The sequence below is a fragment of the Teleopsis dalmanni genome, chromosome 2 (assembly GCF_002237135.1).
Source record: "Teleopsis dalmanni isolate 2A chromosome 2, ASM223713v2, whole genome shotgun sequence".
Lineage (NCBI taxonomy): Eukaryota > Metazoa > Arthropoda > Insecta > Diptera > Diopsidae > Teleopsis > Teleopsis dalmanni.
Window position 1 is genome coordinate 127,681,939 of NC_051847.1, and position 10,213 is coordinate 127,692,151.

Below are 10,213 nucleotides of genomic sequence, written 5' to 3' on the forward strand. Positions count from 1 at the left end.
CAAGCAAACATTTTTCATTTTTGGAAATCGGAAATGATTTCAGTAGGACATTAATAATTTGAGATAAATATGTTAAAACCATATACATATATACATATCCATTTTCTGCTTCAAAAGAAACCTGTTAGAATTTAGTTTTTCAAGCAAAGTATATGTGGTAAGAATAATATGATTGATTTGTGTTGTTAATTATTTGGCAATTATTCATTATGTAATTTAAAATTAGTTAACTTGCATTTTTCAACAATTATTAACTTGGGGACTTAAGCGTATCAAAATCCTGCACAAGCTGCCACACATCCGAACTCATGGATTCTAATATTAACTTCGATGTTATCTGCGCTAATTTTAGTACAGTAATGTCGATATCATAAATGCAAACTTAAAATTTTGCAATATTAATAGTCTCCCTTCTGTACATCTGTTTACAGATTTTCGTGTTCAAATACATTTGGTATTATTGCTTCTTAACAACCTTTGGATTGCAGATATGGATATTAATATTTTACTCATATCTTATAACGCTCATGTCTGGCATGTAAACACATGAATACTAGTAGTTTAAGCTAAATATTTATTCTAAAAATTTTCAAAAAGGTTATCATAAATAAAATTCTATCAATCTCTTGACCAAAACTAAAAAAGTATTTAGTACTATACATGATCTGCTTTCTCTTTTACATAATAATTTATTGTTTAAATGATCAAAATTTTTTGATAATAATTTTGTTTTTAAAATGGGCTAATTGGTTAATAATTATATAGCACACTTTTTTAAAAAATTTAGTATTTAAAAAATTTTTTTATTTAAACCAATATTTCGATTATATTCTGTAGTCATTTTCAGTGTACTTTTAATGTGTTTCATTCTTGTAATGCGTTTTACATATTTTACACATTTTATAATATTTAATTTGAACAAGTTTTCAAACACCAATCATATCTAAGACGAATATGTACACACTTCCCCTTATTCCTCTAAAGCCTTCCATGATGTTCCTCTATATTGTTTTACACATTTTGAGTTAATTAGTAAAATTTTTTACATTTCTCTTAGGGGCCTTTGGTAGAAAGCGTACATAAAGACAACGCTTTCATCTTTCATGAAAATCTTATTAAATAAGCCTGATGTGATGTACGAAATTATGCATATTTCACATAAAAGACAATAGAAGCAGTAGCTTATTTAATTAGCTACTTGAATTATGACTTTTCCCCAAAAGCACACAGTATCGCACAAAAGCACATGAGTACTTCAACTTCTTGAGGTTTTGTTTACTCTTCGCAAGCGCATTTTCCTATGTGCTGTAATTTTCTGAAGTACAAATACACTGGAAGAAAATTATTGAAATCTCAATTGTTATAAATTGAGACTTTAAGTGGAAACACATAAGTGATATATTCTTAAGAATTTTTGTAAATGTATTGCTAATAAATTATGAATCATTTTATTGAAGTCCGTATAGAATATTTTTTTAAATACCGTATAATAATTTTTTAAATAAATCTGATCTCAATATATGAAGTAGTAAAAAGGAATTAAGAAAGGGCGATAGAAATCAGAGCGCACCCAGCCTGAACTGATAGAATAATTAAATTTTATACCTTTGAACTTAAAACTCCATTACGATGTTAAATAAAACTTGTCGAAACTGTCAATGCTCTTTAATACGCTCTTTAATATCAAATCCTTAATCACCTTATGGAAGTGATATTACTTCTATCGGAATATACAAGATATGTATTTAAATGTATGGATAGCACTGCAAATATTATTCCAGTAACACTTCTAAATGTTGGTAGTGAAGGAAATAATATTCTAATACTAAAACTGATACTAACTTTTCAACGGTTAATATCGCATCATATTCCGTAATCTTTGTACACTTAAGTTTTTGTAGTTATAGTCCATAGATACTAAAATAAGATTACTATACAAATTTCCTTACCATAAAATACTAATCTAATGTTTAATGTTGAGCCTTTTCCGAGTTAGTGCATCTGTGTACTTTTACTCTTTGATAGCTGGGAGTTTCTGCAGAATCCCACTCATCTCACTGACTAATTTGTGTATTCTTCAAACGCTTCGTTATTATTCAGTGACTGATTTACGATCTGCGTAGATAGTGCTAAGTAAGACAGCCTATCGGTTTTCGCATATAGCTTCAGAGCTTTGAATTATATTGAAAGTAGTGCTCTGGAAAGTGGTTTAATATTAACTTTTCTGGTCGTAGTTTCATTTGAAACACAGTCAAAAAGATAAGTTTATATGTTTACGTATCATGTAAATAATTAGTAAAGAGTAATTAACAGAGGTTGAATAAAATATTTAATTCGACTTCATACATATACCTTTAATTTATACTAATGGTATAAACTTGTTTTGATAAGATTTAATGAATACTGTAATTATTTAGAAATTGAATGCATTTTATTTAGGTTCAATGAAACATTTACTCATTCTTTAATTATTTAAAAAGCAACTCATAAATCAAAGATTGATTTTAATATTACATACAGCCAACATGTTTTCTAATACCAAACCACTAATTCGAAATCATGATTGTCAAATAATTGCTATAAATTACAAAACATTTTCCTATTTACTTTAGTTTAATATTTCATTTGTTATTTGCTAAGTATTTTTCGTATTTACAAACAAATATCTTGCAGCTGTTTACTTCACATAAACGAAATTCAAAAACGAATGTAGTACTAGGGAAAGAAATTGTTTAACAATTTTCTGCAAAACATGCGGCGTACATGGCGTATGAGTAACATTAACCAAGAATACACATTTCACATAACAAGTCAAGCAGTGAGATCGTGTGTTTTAATATATTTATTTGTAAAATCTTAAAGGGTAAGCTAAAGTAGTAACAATATAGTAAAGCATTTAAAAACTTTATTATTGTGGGTATATAAATTTAACGCTATACATATTTGCTAGAAAATAAGTCCTATTATTTTCAGAGAAGAAAATAATTTTTTAGTCTTATGGTAACTTAAACGCAAAATTATAGTTCTTTGAAAACAAGAATATTTCTCTTTAATTATTATTCTAAAGGCGAAAAAAAAAGTTTTCTTAATGATATTTATTTCTTGAAGTAAATTAATTTATTTACTGAATTATAAAACTTTTTATATAGGTTTCTATTTAAACTGTCGGGGCTATTACTTTTGTAATAAAGAGTTTTGTTTCTATCTGAAGGAAGTTCATAAGTAATCAACTACTTCTGACCACTCACTTATACTGACTTGTCCCTCATACTTATCGCAATATTTTCAGAATGCGTTTTTAACAGCACTCACTTTATTTGCCAGTTTGCTTTCTTTTATAATTATTCGTCACTTCAAGGGTAGAATTATTTAACTAACCGCTATAGAATTCATTATATTTTCATTCAAACATAAAAATCCGCAAATCTATAGTTTATTATATTTGTTTTGGTTTCTTTATCAAAGGAAGTCTTGTCCTATTTGTTAAACTGTACTAAATTGATTTGAAATATCAAAGTTAATCAATTAAAGACGTTTTGTAATAATAAGGCAATAGTACCCCTCATTAATAATATAAAGTGCACAAAATAAGCTACTGCAAAAACACTTCATATATATATAGATATTTTCCTGTAGCTCGCTCTTCCTCTTGGCACAATCTTGGTTAAAGTACTAGTCTAGTCATAGAGGATTAAGAGTCACTACTGTAAAATTGTATGATTATCATTTCCTTATTCATTATGATTGTGTTAAAAATCTGTATTTATTTATTATTAATGCATGGTCTTATAGAAGTTTACTTCTTTTCTGCTCATTGTGATATCTTCTCCTCAAGTTTTCTGATTTTGAAAGTGATATTGTGTGTGTTTCGATATAAAGTATTGTTTATTCTGCTATTTTCACAACAGTTTTCTGTTAATGGTATCTGTCAATATTGATTTTTGACAAATTACAAGACAAAAAAATGTAATGCCAAAATTTACTATTATTTGCCAGACGTAATATAATATTCGAAACATCTGTCCGATATTTATATTTTTATCACTTGTACGAATCAGTCTATAGCCTTACAAGATGTTAAATTGTTATGGAAGTTCTCTTATATACGAGAATTAAAATTTTTTTTATTTTTAAATAACTTTTGCTGTATACTCTATGGACAATATGATACAAACATTACTCAGTTGATATATTTTTTATGAGTAAATATATTGTTTTCTTTGAAATAATATTACTCAAAAACAATATAAGACTGCTCTTGGTTTTGTTCTTATTCATATCTTTTTTCATGCACAGAGAATTTGAATTGTGGTCAAATCAAGAATATAAAGTAGTCTCACAATGAAATACAAGAAAAGACTCACTTTTTAGTTTAGATTTAAACTAAATTGAACTAGGTGGAACTATATATCTATTGATACTTTTCATGTGTTTTATCAACATTAGATACTTTTGAAGGTAGTTGCCTGTCAGGTCACCTTAAGCTTTTATAGAAGCAAAACCACTGACAGATGGAGTCGAGAAAGGATAATGTTGCTAAAGATTCTCTTAGCAAGAAGATATACTTTACTGGCTTTTGAACCAGTGAATCTCTTTAGAGTTGAGAGTATATAGCTTTTCTAAACAATCGCATCATTAAACGATTTAAGTATATGCTCTTTAAATAACAGAATCGCAGCTGTATCAAATTCTGAAAAGAGTAAATAGATTGTGTATTTAAGACGAAAAAAGTACATTATGATCATCAAGTTTGTATAAAAATTCAGTATTCATATAAAGATTTTAGAACTTACTGATAATACGATGCATTCACTATATTTACCTTCGTAGCAGAAAAGTTTATAATTTGACTCTTTAAACACCTTGTCAACTCACAAGTATTTTTACAAAACTTAAGTAAATAATATTTTTTATTATTTATTTTATTATTCCAAAAAACACTGAAAAGCACTAAAGAACACTAGAGTTCTTTGTCACTTTGTCATCATTTATTCAATTTTTCATATAAACACTTTTAGACTTTCCAATTAGTAGAACGAAAGCTTAACTTATTTCTTTCTCTCTACAAAACTAAATAATAATGTTTTGCAGAATAAAAAATAAAAACCATATTCAACTTGTGTAAATTGTCCTTAAATGTGTTCCATTTGCACTTTCATTTGCACTCGTATAATTACTTAAGAATTTGTAAGAAATTATTTTGCTTAACTACTTTAACCCAAAAACTCATTTGTGACTTTAGAAAACTTGAAAAGACTTTTGTAGTGCAGTTACGAAAATTTAAAAACTATGTTTTGCACATGAAATTTAATATGATTTTCTTATTCTACACATATTATATATTACATATCTACACATATTTATGTTTACTAAATTTAATAAAAAAATTTTGTTTCAGACACCAAACTATGTATTTGTTATGGAGCATTCCATATGGCATGTATGGAAATCAGGTAAGAACCGCTTTCATATTTACCTATAATTTTTGGTTTCTTTAGTAATTTGTGCTGAAATATTACATGTGTTATAAAATAAAACTAATAACAAAACAAAATATAATTATAAAATAGAAATAACTTCAAAAACATTCCATTTTTTTTTGTTGTTTATGTTTTTGATTAATAAAATATAAATTAAATAGAAAATAAAATAAAAAGTACTTGCTGTTTGCAGTACTGTTCGAAAATACTTTATGTACCATACTACATAACATCGAACTCTAAGGACCAAGTTTTGGTTGCATTTCATATTTAAGTCCAAGCAAACATGCATTTTTGCATGTTTACATCTGGAAAGCATTCATGTATGATTTCCAAATACTTAACATATTTTCGACATTGTTTGTTGTTGTGCTATAGAGTGTGTTCGTAGTCGATATTTTGTCTTACTTAAAAATGCATCAACTCATGTACTCGTATATATATAACTTTAAGAAAGTACGTTTTGGGCTTTAATAATTAAATTTTCAAAATATAAAAAAAAAATAAAATATTTTCATGTTATCCTTAACATAATCCTTTCCATTGACTTATACGATATTCAGATACAACTTAATTTCAAAAAAATCTTAATTTCATATTCGTTTCAGTGAAATTAAATTGTTTTTTTTCAATATATAAAAAAGTCAATTTTAAGGTTAGAACGAAATTAAGAAAAATGGTCTCAATTTCTTTAAAACAAAGGCTGAAATTAAGGACATTTCAAATGCAACTATGCGCCAAATACATTTTTAGCAAAACATAAAGTTGAGATAACGAAAAAGGGACAGTTTTTTTAAATAAGTGTCAGTGAGAATTGACTTTAATGAAACCAGGCTATTATTTTGAAAGTATTTATTAATTCAAAATAGAGTGAAAATAATAATTCACATACTTGAAATTCACTAAAGCTAAAAAAAATACTGAATTCCATACTTTATAGTTAAATTAGTCAACTTTTAAAATTTCGCAGATACAAATGGTGCTTGGAGTACGTAATTTTTAACATTCGATTTGTAAACAAAAAACATGTGATTTCCTTAATTTGGTGCAGTAGGAACACTTTCGAAATTAACTTAATTTCATTTCCACGAAATTAAGAAAATTTGGCTGTCTGAACATAGTATTATATATCAGTCTGTGTGTCGATAAGTTTTTGATTCAATTACTAATTTAGTCAGCAAACTTTCAATATTAAAAACTTTATTTTTTCATTACTTTATTGTGTGTATATCTTATTATTATGTGCCGGCATAAAGTTTGCATTTTTAAATTAAAACTTAATTGAGCTATAAATCATAATTTTTGTTATTTACTCCGCACTCGTAATTTTACAATGCGCGTAAAAGCCAATTTACTGTACTTAAAATCTTGATAAGCCGCTCGACAACAACATTTAAAACACGCCAACTTAAAATAAAAACAAAGAAAATGAGTAAAAATAATACGAAAAGGAAAACAAAAATACGTGAAAGCTGGAAAAATCAGAAAAACTGAACAGGCGAACGCAACCGTAAGAGAGAATAAGAGTACGAACCGCAAGTGAAATCATTTAAATTTTTAATAATATTCGTGACCGCCAAAGAAAATGCATGTAAAAATTGCTTAAAACAGTGGAAAAGCACATTAGCATATCCTTGTTGATTTTGTTATCCTGCTTGTGGTACGAAAACAAACCATAAAGGCCCGCGCATGGAAGAGTATTAACAGGAATGTGTGCATGTGCGTGTGTGGATGATATGTGCAAAGTGCTACATCTATTTTCATTGTACACACAGAATGTTTATGTACGTGTGAAGTGCTACATCTATCCTGGCTGCGTGTTCGCAGAAAATATGAACGTTGTTAAAATATTTGAAGAGCGCGTATGGCGTAGTGCTTTCAATTGTTTATACATTCATGGTTAATTAATTGTTTGATGTTAAAAAGGATGCGTATTTTATGCCTGCGTTACGACATTTTTATTTCATTTAAAGTATTTTTTTTCTTTTATATTTATTTTTGCTTTCATTTTTTCAACATTTTTAAATTAAGTGCTAAAAATACAATTTTTAATTCAAATGTGGTTGCTCAATTTGCATAAATACAATTCTATATACTTTTTTTTGTACTGAAATTAATTAAACAGATTTTCGCTTTTTGTGTAACTTTTGTCCTTTAATTAAAAATCAAGCATGCTAAGTGTAGTGCTTAGAGTTAATTTGCTCAGATTGCTTAAAGGATAAGTATTTCTATTTATTTGTGAAAATTGTATAATTAAAACTTACAAGTACGTACTCATAAATCACATATTTTTTAACTCTTTTGTTGGAGGTTCAACCTTTCATAAAATTATACTGTGAGCTAATAAATCCACTTTGAATTTTTTAAATATATAGAATGTAGTAGAATGATAGAGAAAAATGAACGATTCGATTGTGCAATCCTCTTTTCTTCATAGCGTAACAAGCTCACGAAGGACCAAAACTAGTTTCCAAATATATTAGCCGCCGTATGCTGAATTTTGCCTTTCAAGTTAAACTTTTTTTCAGTCCAATAATGCTTGATTCTTTATTATTTAAATCAGAAAAATCGGAAAAATAACATCAATTTATATATGCCTTAAAAGCATTACGAATAAGTGGCTGATTTTTATAAACATTTTTAATATAATTAAATTAATTATAATTTTGTTATTGTTAATTCTTTCTAGCCGAAAGTGATGCATCTTATAGCAAAAGGAAACTATTAGAAAATTAGAAGGGTTCGAATAGACAAAATGAAAAGACAATAATAAAAATTTGTCTTGTCTTTGTACTTGGCAATACTTGAAATAACGTTGTATGATCAGACAAATTTCACTAAATTAATTAATTTTTGTTGTTGTCTCTTCATTTCTATGTTTTGTTTTACAACGAATGAATTTGGTTATAATCATTAGAAATATTTGATAACAAACCTAGATTATGCACTTTATTCACCTTAGAGTTCATAACTTAAAACGATACGTAATTCTATTATCAAATACTAGTATAACCCAATTTTTTATTTTTGTTCCGTATTTAATTTAGAATTATTTTTATTATAAAGTTTTAAGATTTTATAAAAAAGTATGGAAGGGGGTCGTTTACATGTACTGGGTTTCAAGTATTCATAAAATACTTTTCAATTTCTGTTAACTTAAGGTAAAGAGAGCCTTTTGTTAATAGGGCCTGTTATTTAATATAGTGAAGAAGTTGTTAGTATCTTTTTGGCTTTATTTATCGCTTATAATTAATATTATTTAAAGTTAAGAAATATTAAATAGCATTTCAAAATGATTTTATGGATTCATATGTCAATTATTCTTCATAAATGTGGTCAATTGAATTCAGAGTCGAAAAGACTTTTGCATGTGGATGATTACCACACAGCTAGTTGTAAAATCGACTAAATACAGAAAGTGATTTAAGACTTCGTCGTTATCTATTTAAGAGGTGCACACAATATATCCATAGCCTAGCGTTTGTCATGGTAGAAGTTTATGATTGTTGGTTTCTTAGTTCGATAGAAAGCATATATCACAGACATAAAGAAAACATATAATAAAAGAAAAATACCTTCAATAACCACATAAAAGTTTTTTCATAATTTGTTAGCAACATAGAACCACTCTTTTACAAGGGGATTTTATGACTCGTTATTTATATTCAGCATCTACGCTCGCCATCTATAGTCGCATAAGGATAATGCAGTTGAAGATTAAATCTGCTCCGAAATTTTAATCTTTTATAATTAAACTAAATATATTGTAGATATTATGAAGCAAGTGCATTACGAATACACGATTCTATGGCAAACAAATTAATCCCCATTGGCTCTGCTAAATAACATATTCTGCATAAGAGTGTTTGCTTTGTATATGTATATATATTTGCTTTGTATATTCTTAGCAACTTTATAACTATTTTTATCATAGGACTTATTTCTAAGAAATCTTAGCAATAAGTCTTAGGACGAGCAGTGCCTATAAAATGCGCTTGATATGCTATGTACTTGTCGATTTGTATTTATCTGTATATATTTGTCAGTATGTACTTATACCCTTTCATGCATGCGATCGTGATAACAAAGTGTTGTGGAACTTTTATTGGTTATCGAAAAAAATATTTGCAAAACCTTAAACTATTCTTAATTTGTATTCTTTTATCATAAAGTCAGTTTTCTGCTTAATAAGTGTTTCTTAATAAAATAATTCCGAGTATTATTTTATTAAAAGCTTCGACGTGAAATCTCTCAGCAGCCGGTACTTCGGCCAGAAGGGTCCTATTGCACCAATTTCACTATTGATTACACAAAGACCTCCAAAGCTTTGTGAACAAAGTTCAGAACTAAATCTAGAGAAAATGTCTTCATCTGTTCTGGTGACAAAATTCCAAATGAAACAAGTTTCTTCTGTGGTTATTAAAGCTAGACAGTTACAAAGAATATGCATAGTAGCTTCCTCAATCTCGAGGTTTAACCTGCATTTCGAATTAGCTAATAATCGTAGTTTATAAAGGACATATTCTTGGCCATAATCATCTGTAATGAAACCTGTTATCAACCGTAAATTGCATATTTAGAATATAATAATTTTGATAAAGGAGTACGGTTTTATAAATCCTGGAAATTCTTCCCAGTACTCTAGACGCATATGATTGTCCTTCTCTTTAATAATCTGTTTTGTACTGGCCCAGTGTAATCCTCAAAAAGAGTTGAAGCCCTGTAAAATCAGT